This window comes from Chrysemys picta, chromosome 18, assembly GCF_011386835.1.
Source record: "Chrysemys picta bellii isolate R12L10 chromosome 18, ASM1138683v2, whole genome shotgun sequence".
In the NCBI taxonomy this organism is placed as follows: Eukaryota; Metazoa; Chordata; order Testudines; family Emydidae; genus Chrysemys; species Chrysemys picta.
This window is the reverse complement of record NC_088808.1, coordinates 22,738,813-22,757,083: the sequence shown is the minus strand read 5'-3', so window position 1 is coordinate 22,757,083 and position 18,271 is coordinate 22,738,813. Positions and strand designations below refer to the sequence as shown.

At 47.1% G+C, this 18,271-nt stretch overlaps 1 long non-coding RNA gene and 1 pseudogene across 8 annotated transcripts in view; both read right to left on the bottom strand.

Annotated features, from left to right (window-relative positions):
• Positions 1 to 17,888, bottom strand: part of LOC101942936 (uncharacterized) — a 42,663-nt gene extending 24,775 nt beyond the window's left edge. For all 8 annotated transcript variants that reach the window (XR_010593701.1, XR_010593699.1, XR_006175417.2 and 5 more), the window contains exons 1-3: positions 17,752 to 17,888; positions 16,883 to 16,932; positions 7,585 to 7,681 (exon numbers count right to left, since the gene is read on the bottom strand). This is a non-coding gene — a long non-coding RNA (uncharacterized LOC101942936). The remainder of the gene's footprint in view (positions 1 to 7,584; positions 7,682 to 16,882; positions 16,933 to 17,751) is intronic.
• LOC112059730 (U2 spliceosomal RNA) lies at positions 13,257 to 13,306 on the bottom strand (annotated as a pseudogene).
• Positions 17,889 to 18,271: the final 383 nt, after the last annotated feature.

The window sequence follows — 18,271 nt, the reverse complement described above, 5'->3', positions numbered from 1 at the left end:
TGCTCCCCTCACCTACTCGTATCTCTCATGGAGCGCTGAAGTCTGGAGGAACTTCTCCAGAAGGTCTGTTACAGGCAGTGACACTTTGAATTAATTTCCCAGACCTGAAGAAGAGCTCTGTGTAAGCTCGAAAGCTTGTCTCTTTCACCAACAGAAATTGGTCAAATAAAAGATATTACTTCACCCACTTTGTCTCTTTAACTTCAGGCACTGAGGGAATATGTCACAGGATTCAAACTTAGTCCTCAGGTGATATCTGGAGTCCTGGTTGACCACTCCAGCAAAAGTGATCTTTCCTCCCTGGGGAACTGGCTTTGCCTCCATGTACCCATAACAGACGGGTGGGATTGTTTCTGTGGCAGCTCCTGCTTTGGATACTACTTGGAATTCTGCTAGATAGCCGCCTGCACTCCATTCAGATTAATCAGGCTGCTTCTGTAGAGGAAAGAAACCCTAAAATTTCAGACTGGTTCCAATGAGGTCTCAGAGGCAGCTCATGCGGAGAAATCCCCTAGGTGTGGCTGAGCTAAACAGCTCAAGGGCAGTGTCGCTTAAAAGGAAAGAACACTGCCTTTCTTGGCTATGTGATGATGTGCAAACACAAGGTAAGTGGTGGTGTTTCCAGGCAGGGGAGGACCTGTGTCTCTGACATCAGGAGATTGAAAACTACCTACCTTCAGGACTCAAATGAAGACTGTTGAGATGTGCAGTCCTTTTGCCTTAAAAATCCAGTAGCTGCAGCTTTAGTATTCAGAGGGCACCTATTCTTTAATCTCATCATTGAATAAATCTCTTGGAAAAACATGTTTACCATCTCTAATGGGTGCAGACAGCTTGTCTGTTAACTGCCCAGTGATTTCATTTTTCTACTCTTTTAGCAAATCTAGTTTGTTGTGAAACCGATCTCTATAATAAAGTGGAAATTTTATTATAGCCATTTCAGAGCAATTCTCAGGAGAAACTCTTGCTGTCTGCCACACGGAAGTTCATGCCCAAAGATTGTGGCATCTGTTTTCATCCTTAGTTTCTTGACAGAACACATTTTGGAGGGTAACCAAGTCTGGTAAGTTAATTGACACTGCATTTTGGTGTATGACAGAAATCTGATCAGGAATGTTCTCTGCCATTATTCTATTACTTATCCACACCTGTTACTGCTTCATACCTTGGTATATCTCAGCTCAGTGCACAGTTTCATTAATGACCATGAAACCCCTCTTTCCTCCCCCCTCCCCCCCAAGCACTGGAACAGGAGCACTTCAGCCTACAGGTAAGTGGTTCTCTTTGTAACTGATTCTTAGTGGAAAGCAAAAGCAGGTGTGAAGGTCAAGAATGTCTATCCCTAGGATCTGGGGTTTTTTGCTAAGAGAGTAGGTGCTGTCTGTTACTATGTGACACTGCAGTGTTTTACAAAATGAGCTGGCCTCTTAGAGCTGATGCAGCTGCATCTCAGCAGATGTTTAAATTCAGTGACTGCCTGATATATTCAGATAAAATCTTTAGCTTGGGAGTCTAACTAGAATTGAATGATTACAGGAAATAAATAGGAATCTCCACGCCCAAAATCTATTTTGGATTGTTTTATCCTGTTGTATTTGGTGTCCTACTCTTTACATTTTAGTACCATATATTGTGAGGCATAGGGAGGGTAATTAAATGGTTATTTAAGTATATTAAAATGAACAGTCCAAAAGGAGTCTGCAGAAAAATTGGCAAAGTCTGAAGGCCTTTTCTCAGCCATGGAATTCTGAGCCACCTTATTATTAATGGCCCAATTATCAACAAGATTTGTAAGAAACAAAGCATCTGAAATATGTAACTGCAGAGCCACATTATCCAATACCCAACCTAAATGCCTGTGGCAATTTGACTGTTAACCACCATACAGAGGACTGCACCTTTAAGAACACTCAGGTGTTTCATGACTGGGCTAGAAGCATAGGCACTGACTCCATGGGTGCTCTGGGGCTGGAGCACCCATGGGGGAAAAATTAGTGGGTGCTCTGCGCCCACCGGCAGCTCCCTGACCTCCCCCTCCCCCACTCACCTCCGCCTCCTCCCCTGCGTCTCCCCCCTTCCTCCCACACAGCAAAATAGCTGTGGGAGGGAGGGGGAGGAGGAACGCAGCAGGGCGGCCGTGAGCACCCACTGGTACCAAGGAAAGTTGGTGCCTGTGGCTAGAGGGGGGGGGGGGGAGGGAAGGGGGTGAAAACAGCTGGGCTGATGTCTCTGCAGGAAGATGCAAACCCAACCACTTCTAAAAGGAACTAAGAGCTGCAAACTGGCTGAACTGAGTCAGACCTTTTTAAAAAAAAAATAAATAAATACAGTGTGGACATGGGAGAAAAGGGCCCTAGTCCCTGCCCCTCTAGCATGGTTCTGTTACTTTTGAGTTCTTAACACTTCTGATGGATGCAGCTTCTAGCTGCATGCTCATCCACTTATGGAAAGCACCAGGTTCCCTGTTCAGCATTAGAATGAACTGAGGGCAGGAAGAGGCCAGGTGCAGAAATGGACACTGAACCTCCCTTCTCCGCCCTTGAGGGGGGAGGTCTCCACTGCCTCTGCTATAAATGTTGTAAAAACAGGGATTCAGCCTCCATGGCTGCAAATCTGGTATCTTTCACCAGAACTACTTTCTCTCTCTCTAACCCCCCCCCCCAATTATAATGTGTCAGGATTTGTCAGTGCCTCAACTCAAGACTTTAAAGTAGCTAGAGTAGTGAAGCTAAAGACTTCTGGGTACATCATTGCAGCAGATTAGATTACAGAGCTGGAGGCATGCTTTACGGTTGAAGACACAGGGACAGAATGGAAAGATTTCAGAAGTCAGCATGAGATCCAATGAGAAGATGAAATTCCCCACTGCGTTCTATGCACTGTTACCCTGAAGCTGAATTTTGACATGGAAAGTACAGTAGAACCCTGTTAATCTAGATAGTGCTCAAGCATGGGGCACTCTGCTTATCCTCTAAACTCTTGCCATAGAACCCGCCTGTACAGCAGAGGGGGTACTGTTGTAACAAACTGCAATTGCATGGTGTGAGGCACACTCTTTCAATATAACCAATAGTGACAAAACCACAGTAGCTTCATCTGATCAGTATTGAATGGAATGTCAAAATATTCCTGTCTAATTCTCTCCTAAGACAACAAGGAAGTTAGAGAGAAACCAATACCATAATTAACAGAGTAAAGCACAAGGTGATTTTCAGCTCCACTCCTCAGAATTGCCATGAATTAGTTGGTTAAATAATGCAGGGAAATTTCACATGAACACTGTGCCTGGTTCCTTTTTTTCCCCTTTAGTGCTGACTTTTCTGTTCTCAAAAGCACAAGCTTCTGTAAGCATAAGCAATACAGAATTACTCAGGGCCGCACCATGTCAGCTTTGCAGTGGACAACAACTGCAGCTTAAGATAACAGGCACAATTAGGAGGAACAGAGCACTGGTGAGACCTGCAGCACTATAATGAAGGGCTGCAGGCAGAGTGGACAAAGGTGGCCAGCCTAGCACTTTTAATCTAATGCTGTTTGCAGGTGCAAAACTTCATATTGGAAAAACCTACATTCTCAATCGTTAATCTTGCAAGGGTATTCTATCAACTGACCTCAAAAAAGTAGAATTTAACCAACGTATGTTGCTTAGTCAACATTTCTTGCAAAGAGCCTCTATTTTCCAACCAGAAGGAAGACTTTATTGCATGCAACACAAAGCAAACTAACGCAGGGGTATTCAGAGCTGTGCTGCTTTTAAAAAGTGGGCTCTCACAGTGAGTATGAATACTGTTTGTTACAACTCTTTCTAGTGATTATTTCTGGGCATCTGAGCACTGTGATAAAGACTGGTGTCGATTTCTAATGACATCTATTGGCTAGGAAAAACATTTTAAATTGGTAAAAGGCAGGAGCTACAGCACATATAGAGCACACTCTGGGCAATGCATGTTTAAGGTGGTAAATCTGCCCTCAAAGCAATTCAGAACAGCTGCAGAAAAAACTCTGAAGTTTTGTCCAGTTATCTGCCCTGTTGGGGACAGAGATATCCTTAAACACCTGGTTAGAAAACTAAATAGTGGATATTTGAAAGTCCTTAAGGACAAATAGTTTAAAGTTTAAACTATTGCCCTGCTGAAAAGAAAAGGGGAAGCTGCCTCAGTGTTATCTGTTTCCAAAAGTACAGTGTCAGATTTGTGATCCTATACCTAATCAATATTTGACCAAACTGAAGATATCTTGGGTCAACAAATTCTCCTACCGCATGAAGATGATGGATTCCTTCAAACCTAGGCAGAGACCAAACTCTGGTCCCTTATTTCTTTCTCTTGCTAACGGGTCATCTGATTTCCACCTAGACCAGAATTTTTGGGACGCCCAGGAACATTCACATTCTAAATGGGAATTCTGACACTGGCAGTGGGTTGAATTTTCAAAAGCACCCAAGTAACTGACAAGTATGTGTGTACCATGGCCTTTTAACTTAGCAGAGCAGTTATGGAAGGAGGAGACCACGGTTTTCAAAAGTGGCCAATATTTCAGGGGCCCAACGTGAGACCTGCTTTCCAAGCTGTCTCAAGGTGAGCAATCAGAATCACTAGTACCTTTCAGCAATCTTGGCTACACTGGCCAAAGCAGGGCATGAACTGTCAGCTACACTTCTAGCTGTAGGGTCTTTCACTGGTGAAGATTTAGGAGGCAGAAACCCAGCTGGAGGAGTTACACTGAGCAAATTCAGGATTTGGAAGTCAGAAAAATTCTGGAAGCCCAGTTGTGATTTTAGTCAAACGTATGACGACTCCACTTACAGGATGTAAGAGAGAGATGGAGGGGAAGCTTTAAACCAGCATTTCATGCTCAGGCAGGCCCCACTTTCTCTCTCTCTCCATTTTAGTTTGGAAACCTCTTTGATTTAGCTGCATGTCAGAGGAATCTGACAACTCTGTATTGATTGCTTTTTCATTTAAATTCATTTGCTAAACTCACTGCACTGGAGAATCCATGGCTTAGAGAGGCATAGAAGCCAGTTCAAAATAACAAAACCTAAGTCACTGACTCAGTTTGGTCATGCTCATGTTCAGAACTGAACTAAATGAAAACGTGTTGGGGGGGGGGGGGGGAGAGCTGTCTGGAGGTGGTGCCACTGTGACCACACTCTACTGTGGCAGTCTCCAGCAAATGGGGGTTTGTACAGGATTATTTTGCCTCGAGGTAGGAGCTAGTCTCTAGTGCTTATAGGGAGGTTCCAGTTCTCTTCCTTTAGCCTTCAAGTAAACAATATGCACACATACTGGAAATAGAGAATGTAATCCTATAAATCACTTGTTGGGTACTTCTCTTTCTAGACTTTGTTTTTCTTTGCGGATCAGGATAGTAAACAAAAGATCTATTCTCTAACTCTCCTTTTCATCCATAGAGATCTGACCTTTGGCTGACAGATGCACTTATTCATGCACTGAGGCTAGAGCATTTATTTTTACACTAAGATTGGATCTAACATTGATTATAAAACTCTAAACTTGTGCTATTCAGTCCCTGAACACTTTCAATAACTTGCACGATAGGTAACACTGGACAAATCCATCTATTTTTTTCAGTAACTTGCTCTATTAAAAAATTGCTGAGAGATAAACTTCTGAATAAAGTACATGAGATCCCTGTGGCTTAATTATAGAATCCATTACAAAATAAAATATTTCTCCTAGTTCATGTAAAGGACACTCTGATGTTGAAACTTTTCCTGAATATTACATTGTAAATAGTGTAATTTGAAGTAGGAAGTAACTTGGCAATAACCTTAGTTGTGTATATTGTAAAAAGTGTAATGTGAATACTCCAAATGGTGTTTTAATTTGGGGGCAGAGTAACTGCACACTGAATTTTAAAATAGGGTATGTTTACTCACAGCATCTATAAAGCAACCTGCAAAGGCAAAGTAAATAGAATGCTCTTTGTATGTTAAGTTGCCTCATTACCTATGATGCTGTATCTACATTACTTCTCTGTGTTGTGGTTTGTATGCCAGCTGCTGTTAACTGTAGAGAGCAGTGATATTTGCACTGTAACCTTGGTTCACCTGCCACTGAATGTAACCTGGCACTGCTGCATTCTTGGTATGTAAAGCCCTCACATGTTTCATTTGCTCCCAACAAAGTACAATAAAAAGCTTCTCTCTGCAAACAGGATCTGTGTTGCTGTGACTGATTGGTGTGTCCAACTCTGTTAGTAAACCTTGCTGAACTGCAGTGTAGGTCTAATTTCAAATGGGAAACTATTTTTGCTTTTTAGAGCATGAAGCGTGGGAGACTAAAACAAGGAAGAGGCCAGTCTCCTTTGAATAGTGAGGCCATTGTCTGGGTAGACAGGTGTGACGCAGCTTTTCAGAGGCTGCTGGCAGCCTCCTTGCCTTGGGGATGGGAGCACGGTACAGAATGAGTGTGGATTGTAATGCCTTTGCAAAGGAAACACACTGTTGTGTGCGTGTGACTGAATCCAACACAAACTAGCCACAGGGGCTCTCTGAAGATTTTCACAAATTATAGGAGTACTTGTGGCACCTTAGAGACTAACAAATTTATTAGAGCATAAGCTTTCGTGGACTACAGCCCACTTCTTCGGATGCATAAGATGGGCTGTAGTCCATGAAAGCTTATGCTCTAATAAATTTGTTAGTCTCTAAGGTGCCACAAGTACTCCTGTTCTTTTTGCAGATACAGACTAACACGGCTGCTACTCTGAAACTTCACAAATTATGTGTATTAAAAAAAAAAAAACCTGTTCCTGGCAGGGAAGTGGGCACTTTTTATAGCCTATGAATTAGGGATGGCCACACTAAGCTCATAAGCAGTAAAGCCAAATGCAGAGGGGGGGGGGGGGCCTGTTTGTAGGTTCCTGGGGGCAGCAGCAGTCTGGGGACTAAGTTTCACATTAAATGCCCAACCTCCTCTTCCTTTTAACAGATTTTTTTCTGTGTAATATCAGGCCAGAGATAAATAGGTTTTTATTCGAAAGGTTAAGCCAAAATTGCTGCTCTGTTTTGAATTGAGGGTGATAAGTACAGCTTTTACTGTAGAAAGACTTCTACACATGTACTCAGACAGGTGAACATTACTGATCACCTTGAAAGTTTGTGTGCGCGCAAGCAGGAGAGTACACAATGGAATCTCTTATATTTTTAGATGTGAGAGTAACACCACAAATGCTACAGGTTGAATGTTCAAATAGGTATGTACCAAAGTTGTTTCTCACAGTAAGTCCCCCCCATTTTACAGAGCCTTGTGAATTCCTAGTCAAACTGTTAATATATGGGCCAATACCTGTCCTCTGAGACCATGCAGTTGACTTCAGGGTCCAGAGAAATCTAAGACAAAACTATGCCTTGTGATTACGCTTGCTCTGTATTTTTTCATGTGTTTAAGGTTACAACTTTAAAACTTATTGCTAGTGCAATATATTAATAGCATAATCCCCAAGGTAGTTCCTTTCAGAGGCTCTGATTGTCTCAAGTTATGCTAGAGAGATTCCTGTGCTAGGTGGCTATGCTGGAAAGTCGCTGCCCCCCTGCTAAGTTAACAGGAAAAACCTTACCTTTTCTTTGAAGTGCTTTTCTGATCCTGCTGTTCAGCCTTTTCATTTCAGAAGGTTTGAGGGGTGAGCTTGTCGATCAAATTCAGAGGCTACCAACCTGAAAGAGGATTAAAATGCAGCATAAGCTGACTGCGTTTGAGTTCAATAAAATTACCTCCCTAATAACAGTACCAGAGGCACCCAGGGCTCAGCATGTGAGACCAACTCACACATTCCATGTGACACTGTTGCCAAAAATAAAAAGCCGGGTACGCTGTACTGGGGTGAATTAACCAGACACAGGGGGGCTGTTGGGTCAGGTTCCAATGCCACACATTTAGTTAAAAAGCACAGGGCAGCTTTAGAGAAAAAGGCAGAGCAAATAAGACTAATGAAGAACTGGCTATGATCACTCAAAATAAATGAGCTCATCAGTGAGAAAAGAGCACTAGCTGGACAGAACTCTACATAAGTTTAGGTTTTATGTACAGGAGTAGCACATACCTAACAGTAACTAGTTATTGCTAGAGCATGTCTCACATCTATCACAGTCCCTCACAAGGGCTTGGTGGGAAGGACTGTGTCCCTTTAGAAATAAGACTGCAGGGAAAGTTCAGATTAAATATTAGGAAAGCCTGTATAACTAATACCTGCCTGGGCAGGGATAGAATTCCCATGGGGTAAAGAAATCTATGCCAGAGCAAGGGGTGTGCACGTTTTCCCCACAATCTAAACAAGCGAGCAACCATTCCCCAAGGTGTAGGCTATGCCTTCTTGGGGCAATGATCCTACCATTCCAAATGCTGTTCCTCATGTAGTGAGAGAATAAGAAGCTGACTTCCAGTAACCAAGAAGCTATCTGGTCACCCCATTTCAGCTGGGAGCCAGTTAAGGAACTGCAGTTGTAAGGTCCAAGAGTTCTCAAGGCACCACAGCAGCCTCCCTGCTTGCATTGCACCTAGGGTGACCAGACAGCAAATGTGAAAAATCGGGACAGGGGGTGGGGGGTAATAGGAGCCTATATAAGAAAAAGACCCAAAAATCGGGACTGTCCCTATAAAATCGGGACATCTGGTCACCCTAATTGCACCTGACCACTTCACAGAAATACGTTTTATTCTCAAACATTGCAAGACTGGAATTCACAGGAGCAGGGGGGTGCAGATGCTACACATGGTCAGTGGTGGCTGAACTGAAGCATTCTGAAAGGATTATTAACTACTGCTATTAAAACAACCAAAAGATTCAGGCTGAGGCATCAAGGCTGCATGCTATCTGCTCTGGAAAGCAGGGAGCCCAGCTTTCTCCCATTGCAAGTGCCAACACCTTGGAGAAGTGTGCACTTGATTACAGAGAAATCGATATGTTCGCTGTGTGCACCTCAGTCAATAAACCAGCCCTTTGTTTCCACAAGCAAGGGAGCAACGCATCTACAAGCCAGGCTGAGACTCTAGAGAGAGCTGACCTGCAGCCTCCTCGTGCTTTATTAATGAGGGATCTGTACAACAGCAAATAAGGTGACCCTAAAGCTTTGTAGCCGGATTCACCAAGGGCTGGGCTCCTCTCTGGCCCATATACAGCACATGTGCCAGTGGGCGATTTACTGTCCCCACAGACACTAAGGACAGACAAAGGCCTCTGTTCACTTGTCCATACCGCACACACCAGCCCATTCCTTCCTCTGGTCTAGTTTAAGAGATTTGCTAAGCCAAAGGGGAAATCAGGGCTGAGGATCACCCCCAGGAATCATAGAATATCAGGGTTGGAAGGAACCTCAGGAGGTCATCTAGTCCAACCCCCAACTAAATCATCCCAGCCAGGGCTTTGTCAAGCCTGACCGTAAAAACCTCTGAGGATGGAGATTCCACCACCTCCCTAGGTAACCCATTCCAGTGCTTCACCACCCTCCTAGTGAAAAAGTTTTTCTTAATATCCAATCTAAACCTCCCCCACTGCAACTTGAGACCATTGCTCCTTGTTCTGTCATCTGCCACCACTGAGAACAGCTGAGCTCCATCCTCTTTGGAACCCCCCCCTTTCAGGTAGTTGAAGGCTGCTATCAAATGCCCCCCTCGCTCTTCTCGTCTGCAGACTAAACAAGCCCAGTTCCCTCAGCCTCTCCTCAGAAGTCATGTGCTCCAGCCCCCTAATAATTTTTGTTGCCCTCCACTGGCCTCTTTCAATTTTTCCACATCCTTTTTGTAGTGTGGGGCCCAAAACTGGACACAGTACTCCAGATGAGGCCTCACCAATGCTGAATAGAGGGGAATGATCACGTCCCTCACTCTGCTGGCAATGCCCCATCTTATACAGCCCAAAATGCCGTTGGCCTTCTTGGCAACAAGGGCACACTGCTGACTCATAGCCAGCTTCTCATCCACTGTAACCCTTAGGTCCTTTTCTGCAGAACTGCTGCCTAGCCACTCGGTCCCTAGTCTGTAGCAGTGCATGGGATTCTTCTGTCTAAGTGCAGGACTCTGCACTTGTCCTTGTTGAACCTCATCAGATTTCTTTTGGACCAATCTCTAATTTGTCTAGGTCCCTCTGTATCCTATCCCTACCCTCAAGCGTATCTACCACTCCTCCCAGTTTAGTGTCATCTGCAACTTGCTGAGGGTGCAGTCCATGCCATCCTCCAGATCATTAATGACAAGGAAGCACAAAGAGGCGCAATAAATGCATAGGAACCTGTACAGCTATTTTCTTTTTAATTGTCCCACCTTAGAGCAAACTCTCCTGTCAGGTGTAATCCACCTAAGTAGCCAACAGGTTGAAGGAAGCTTTTCAACCCCATTACAGCACACACTGCCTTTTCTGGATAATACTGTTCATACAGGCACTGCCTATGCTCACCATTCAAGGCAACTCCAAGAGGGGGCTTACCCATGCTGTGAGAGGGTTCGTAGAGATCCCTACGGGCAGCACTTCACCCCTCAATCAGTTGCTGGGTATGAAATGCTGACTTTAGTCCTTCGCTGCAGGCCTGAGTGTGAGCAAGTCAGCTAGAGAGAGCGAGTTCATCCCCCTCCCCATTTGCTGAGCTGTAAATCATCCCCTTCCCTTGGTCACCAAGATCCTCCCTGTGTGCAACAGCAAGAAATTCAAGCTCCTGCCACCTTCAGGGCATTGGATGAGCTTTCACGCCATCTTACACCTCTGTTTATTTATAACACTGTTCAAAGGCAGCCTGGGCTTCCCTTTCAATGACATCGAAGGCTCCTCCACACCCCAAGCGGAGAAAAGAGGAAGCAGGTAGACTGGGCAGAGAACAGGAAGCTTTGCAAGCTGTTGGAGTGGATTCCCTTTAGAGATCTTGGGAAAAGGACACCTACCTCCTTCCTAACCCAGAGCCTGTGCCGCTTGCTCAGCTCCCTGTGTGCATACAGGGGGGAGCAATTCCGCACTCAGAGAAAGGGAAGAATCCATCTATGTTTAGGTTTAATTAATTAGACAGAGTTTTGCTTGGAGAGGAGGGTAGATGTTGCAGAAGGAGGGCAGATATGGGGTGAGTAGAGAGGCAATCCCGAACTGAACTGGACCGTGGTGACCTGGAACGCTGATCCAATACATACTCCTACAGAAGTGACACTGCAGGCTGGGGGCAATTATTGAATTTTCATAGAGGGTGTAAAAGGAGCACATCAGAGGGTACCTGGAGCCACAAGGGTAGGATTATCCCAGGTCAGTTATGTTGGTGCAAAGAGTCTGGTCCACATCATGGAGAAAGACGCACAACTTCCTGCATCTGTCTAAACCAAGGGGTGTGACGGGATCCTGCTCACCAAGATGGGGCTCGGGGTGGGCCGTGAATAATTATAAACTTACCAGGTGAGGAGAGAGACCGGATCCCTGTGACTGGGGGTGGTGTGAGAGGGTTCTTTCTCCTACAGCCTTTATAAATATAACTGCTCCAAAATCCTCCTGCCTGGCTTAGATGAAAGGCCTCAAAACCCAGAAAATAAAGCCAGCTGCAGGAAGCTCTGATCCCAGCTGTACTTTGAGGATTCTATTTCCAGACAGTGTCTCAGCAGAACGCTGCTTCTGCAGAGACCCCCAGGAGCTCAGCCTGCCAGCCCCAGCTACAATGCCTGATCTTATTCAAGAGCATTTCATTTCAACTTGACAAAAGCCTTGGCTTCTGAATTCAGAGGGATGCCCTGCACCCCTGTTAAAAGAGAGAGATTGTTCCTACAGATCACAGTGTTTGGAGATGGAAAGCACACAGATCAGTCAGCCCTTCCCTGCTGCCCATGATTAAAATTGGATCTGTACCTTGCAGCTCTCTCTAGCTGACCTGTAGGGAGGAGGGCAGATCACAGCTCCTTTGCTATTGTACCATCACTTGCTCAAAAACACGTGTTCTATATGCAGGTGAAAAAAACAGAGCTACTCAGCAAAAAAACAATTCACAGGCATCTGTCTTGCAAAGGAAGCACAGTAGAATTAATCCAGGACCCCATGTCCAAGCAGCTACTTCTAGGTATTTTAAACACATTATTTAATCTCTCACGTTGCCTGCAATGAACAAGGGGCTAGAATTGGTTCTTTCTTAGTATATTACATGGGGGTGATGAGGACAATGGACTGGCTGCTTTATTAATCTGAACAAAGAGAAAAAAATCCACACCACATTTAAAACACAAACTAGGCTAGAAATCTGCACACCTAGGTTAGGAAAGTCCAGAAGCTTGTTCAGAAGGAAAGGAGCCCAGTGAGATATACCCCAATTTAGATGGGAGAGAAGAGAGGGGGGGCTCAGACTGGAAGTGATAATGGTTGGAAGCTTTTCCAGACCCAGAACTTTACAGCTGAAACAGCTATTACTGGCCACCTCTTTCCATGCTGTCTAATCACCGACATGAGCAACATCTGCAGTCTTCAGACACATTAAGAATACGAGGCCGGGCTACAGAGCAGCCAGTGGTTTCTCAAAGAGACATTTTAGTATCGTAACCAACAAAGGTGCCTAGGAGCTGCACAGTTTGTGCTGTACATGTCTGTGCTGGAAGCAGAACGCTCATCCATAATTCAGAAGAGCTCAGCACAGGCTTCCACAGTGCCCCTCACACACACCAGGGCTTCACCACATCACGCAGAGTGCCTCCAGGATTCCCGGATGTGCACTGACACCATCCCTTTCAAACACCATCGAAAGCATCCAGGCAGAGTCCTTTCAGCTGGGCATGCTGTGCTCCCAACAGGACTCCCGGGGGGGCAGAATTATGGGTGGCTCTTGATCACCCCACGATTTGCCTTTTAAAGCTCAAAAGAACAGTACTTTATAAGTAGCCACCCTTCATCTTCCTCCCCCACCCTTTGGACAGGAGAAGAGAGTTATTAAATACCAATATTTCCACTTCCTCCTTTAAAGGTTATTGGGCTCCACAGTGCAGAGTGCATCTCACCCTGTTTCCACACCGGCAGTCTAGGTTCCCAGGCCTGCACCAGCGGTATTCCTGATAGAAAGGCTTGCAGAGGACCCTTTCCCCAAGTCCTGAACGCTGCCACAGGCGCAGCGCTCTCTGTCCCCACCTCACCCCAGTGTACCTCTCTCCCTCCTTTTTATGGACACAAGTTGGGAGGAATCTGCCTTCCTCGCTCTGTCTCACGCTTGCCAGAGAGTAGATTTGTCTCTTCCCTCTGAGACACCCTTTCCAGCTACACCTGAAGGTCACAAGTCATTCTAATATATAGTCCTCAGATAGAGGACGTATCAGATATTAAACTGAGAAGAACAGATACTCTAGTTTCACCTTCCAAAGTCACCTGTGCAAGAGACTTGGAGCTTATCCTTCACCTTGGCTCACACATACAGAGGCCCCTGCCCATCAGCAGTAGGGGATTTAACACTCATGCCATGTGCTCATTGCAAACCTTGCACAAGGGCTTCTGCTTCGTAACTAGCAGGCTGCAATTCTCACCACTTTTCCACTTGTTACTATGCTGCCGTCTCTTATCTTTACTGGGACTCAGAGGTTCTCTGTTCCTGGGCAAGCTCAGCACAGGCCCTTTCATGCCAGCATTGCTCCAGATCCTCTCATCACAGAGTGCTGTATAAATACCTGAGGCAGATAGTTTAATGGGGCTATGATCACACTAGTTATTTTGTCAAGGTTCCTACTGTTTCTGACACCAATGCAGCTCCACCTCTGGCAGGAACGATGGGGGAAAAATCTAGTGTAGACACAGGTTGGGAGGTAAGTATTCTGCTTGAAAATCACACTCCAGCCGCACACACACCACAACATAGTAATAACCTCCAAAGCAAGCCTGGACCACAGCACAGGTATAGAAGAGCACCACAGGCCCAGAACTGGAGACCCAAGGTCTTTTATAACCCACAGCATCTGGTCACGATCAAGTACCAGGGCCCAGGAGAAACCATCAGACCTACACTCTCGCCCTTAAAAGTTAAAGCCTCTACCTGGAAGAGCTGAGGACTGTATGGTACAGGAGAATGGGGGATGCTGCAGGTCAGGATGGTGGTACATTGGCAGACTGTGCAGGGCACTGAAACTGCAGTGGATATAGCAGGTCAGGACTGAGACGCATTGCAAGAGCTGGGATAGCGGCTCAGGACTGGGATAGCAGGAGCTGTTTATGGTCAGGCGTGAGGTGCACCAGCCCGTGTGTAGAGCAAAGTACAGCCCCTGCTCAGGACATATCATGGTGCCTATTGTTGGAAAAGTTTTGAACACGCAAAAAATGGCTCTTGCCTCTTTTGGATTAACATACTGGGAAGCCTGGCTTTCAGACTGCAGGCTGGATCCCCTCCTCTCTTCTGGGTATCACTGAATTTCTGAAGGGGCAGCTGACAGCATTCCCGATAGTTGGCTCTCTCTCGATGTGACATTGTATGACTCTGCCAATCCTTCTCCAGCAGCTTTTTAAAGCTGACTGCATGGACTGTCATCTTCTTTAACTGTCTCTCCTTAACTGATTTTCATGCATAGTGAATACATTGGCAGCTGCCTACTAAGCCTTCACCTCACCCGGAAAACCTCCCTCTGCTCCCAACAGCTGAAGCCTGGTGCAAACACTTGGGAATAACTCTGTGCTTTAAATGGTGATTCACTCTTAGGCTTGACAAACTCTCAGCTGTATTCATCAATTAAAGAGAAGCACAGCTACTTCTCCCTGATGAACCAATGAAAAATGCATAATTCTAGCAGTCCTGGAGCTCAGACTGGCAGAATTTCTATGCTGGGGGGTTTAGGATCTTGCTTATTAGAAATCCCATCCCCTGACACTCAGGCTGTTGACTCAGAAGGGCTTGGCAATTGTACAAACAGAACACCGCCACAGCACCTTCCGTGAAAAGATCTCAGCCCCTGGGAGATGGTATTATCACCCCCATTTTGCAGACTGGGGGCAGGGAGAGTGAGGCACAGATTTAAGTTACTTGCCCAAGGCCATGTAGGCAGTCTGTGGTATGGGCTCTTCCATCTTCTAATTTTTGCTCTATCCACTAGACAACACTCCTCTCCCCTCCCCACCCCACCCCCGGATTTGGGTTTAGAAACATGGGTATTAATAATTTTCCTTGCCACAGCAATTTCCACCCCGTTCTCATAAAACACTTTTCCAACATTCAGTGAAGCCCGGCCACCCTCCTCACCCCTTGTGAAACAGGCATGTGTCATAGCAATCATTTTGCAGGTGGGTAAAATTAAGCACAGCCAGGTTATGTGACTAGAGAGTGGCAGTATTGTCAAGTGGCTTAAGTAGTGGACTGGGAGCCCTAAGTTGTAGCTCAGGCCACTAGAGCTGATCAAAAAATGCAACATCTTTCCCCCAGTGCTTGTGTGGATAGGACACAAATCAGGGGCAACAGTTGAGTTAACTTCGCAGTAAACACAAGCCTTTAGTGCAGTCTAGTGGGCCACCACAGATGAGTCCAAACTATGTGTTTAAAAAATGGTCTGGCCCCAGCAACACTGTTTAGGAAACCATGTTTATACCAAAGCAGTTTCCAGTAACCCAGCTTAAAAACAAAAACAAAACAAACAAACAAACCCATGCAGATGGCTCATACTCATTAGCACAGTTGAGAGCTGGCTCTGACTAGCTCATCCGTCTCCTTTGCCTCTTCTGGCCCACCATTTTAGTAGGTGAAGGTGCAGCATAAAGGGACAGATTTTCATGAGATCTCAGCTTCCACATAAGTCATGATATTTTCAAAAGGTTTCAGCACGTTGAGGGCTGAGCTGTTTTGAAAATCTGCCCACAATGTCACCATGGGAGCTGCTGGATACAGTTTGAAAATCTGGCTCTTATTTATGTGCCTAAGTAGGAGTTGAAAATCTGGTTCAGCTTGTGAGTGATGAGCACGTTAAAATCTGACTCTACTTGTCCCCCACTGATGCGAGCAGGCAAACAAAAGAGGGAAACCCACAGAATTAGGAACTGAAAGAGCCTCGACGCTTATGTGTTCAGCTGAACGTTCTGCAGGCTTCAGACCACCAATCACATTCTCTCTCTCATACTGGGAATGGGAATCAACAAAGTTTTCACGCCACAAGATGAAATATACAATATGCATGTGTGTGTGATTATTTATACTATACACATACATACACACACACAGGTTTGAGCCCAGAAATGGAATCCTCCTGCACATATATGCGAGCACTATACAAATGAGTCTCTTTGCTATCACTCTGATAAGAGTGGAAGTTTTCTCTTATTCCAAGCCCTATTCATCCTTAGCATCAGGGCACTGGCAATGTTCAGCAAAGCCTGTGAGAGGCAGAAGAAAGCCAGCGACTGCCTTAACCTTTTAAGCAGTTAATGTTATGATCGGTTTCTTGTTGCACTGGGCCTCTGACGGGGAGAATGGGACCAGGCAGCCACTCATCAAATTACAGAATATCAAAAAGGTCAAATGAGTTGTGCGTTATTATTTTTCTATTACAGCTTTTAACTTCAGGAGGCCTCACTGCCCCTCAACAAAGGAGGAGCAGAGTAACAAGCCAGTCCTGTGACAAGACAAGAAGATGGTACAAGCTGGGCCCCTCAGAAGGAATGGTGGGGGCATTAAGTAGAAATTCTCTAGAAACTTCATTGCCATTCAGAGCAAAATTCACCCCATGCAGCGGGCCTGCTCGAGGCCAAGGCATGATTAGAGCCCCACTGATCTCAGGGGTGAATTTTGCCTTATCCCCTGCCAAAGTAAAGCACTGCCCGTGCCAGCTATTGAAAAGCACAATTCCCCTCTCCATTATTAACACCCACCAGACATTATTAACACAAACCATTTTTGTTTTAAATCCCAGAATTTCCTTTTCCCTGTTGGCACAGTCCGAGCGCTTTTGCTCACCTTGGAGATTGAGAGCAGAGAAGTTCACCAGTCTGGGTCCCCGGGCGGCTCTGTAGAATAAGAACAAGAACGTTAGGTCACACGGAGCTCACCCGGGACAAGCATGAACCCAGCCAAACTCCTGATCTCTTTTACACATACCCCCCGGATGCTGAGCAGGCCTGGTGAACAGACCCTAAAGTTGATGCTACCTTGGCTGGCCCCAAGGACACCCAGCGAAGAAACTATCTCTAAGGTCCCCCGGACCCATCCCCACTGTCTTCCCATTTCCAGCTCCACTCCAGCCCCTCCCCAAGGTGCCCCATCCCAGTCTTCCCACCCTGGTCTGTCCCTGTCCCCCCAGCCCCTCCGTCCGTAGCCCCTGCCCCCAAAGGTTCACCATGCCCATTCCCCAACCCCCCCAGCCCATCTTCCCACCCCTTCAGTCCCTGTCCCCCTCTATGCACCTGCCCTTCCCCCCCAGATCCCCCAGCCCCATCCTCCCCCTGCACTCCAGCCCCTCCCCCCACTCTGTCCCTAGCCCCCCCCAAAGGTTCACCATCCCCATTCCCCAACCCCCCCCAGCCCATCCTCCCACCCCCTCAGTCCCTGTCCCCCCTCCCCTCCCAGACCCATCCTCCCCCCCCGCACTCCAGCCCCTCCCCCACTCTGTCCCTAGCCCCCCCAAAGGTTCACCATCCCCATTCCCCAACCCCCCCCAGCCCATCCTCCCACCCCCTCAGTCCCTGTCCCCCTTCCCTCCCAGACCCATCCTCCCCCCCGCACTCCAGCCCCCCCCCCCGAAGGTTCACCAGCCCCATTCCCCAACCCCCCAAGGTGCCCCCGGCCTCTCCCCCCGGCGCCCCAGCCCCCCAAGGTCCTCCCCTCACCTGGGCGTGGGGAGCAGCCGCTGCGGCCCTGCCTCCCTCAGCCAGGCCGAGGGGCCCAGCCAGGCCCCAGCAAGCTGAGCGGAGCTGCCCCAGCTGCCCGCCGGCACCGGCAGGGGGCGCAGCGGCGCCTAGCGGCAGGAGGCCGCAGTGCAGCGGACTCAGCTCACCCCTGCGTGTGTGTGGCCCGGGCCCAGCCGCCCCGGGCTCTCTAGCACAGGCCGCGGGGCCTGGGCTCGCCGAGAGCTCAGCTCCTGAGGAGACCCCAGGGCCATGGCCCCCTAGCCAAGCCCACCACGCTACTCCTGGGCATCAGCAGGGGCAGCCGCCAGGTTCCCTGCAGGGATCAGGCACCTCGGGCGCAGCCCCACTCGCTGCCTGGGAGCAGGCAGCAGGCCGAACTGAACCCCGCTCAGCCCAGCGCCCCAAAACTGGTTTCTTTGGCTTGAACCTTAGACCGACTCTGGTCCTGTTCACTGAGGCTTCAGGCTGTGCCCGGAACTGGGGTTCACACAGCCCCGGC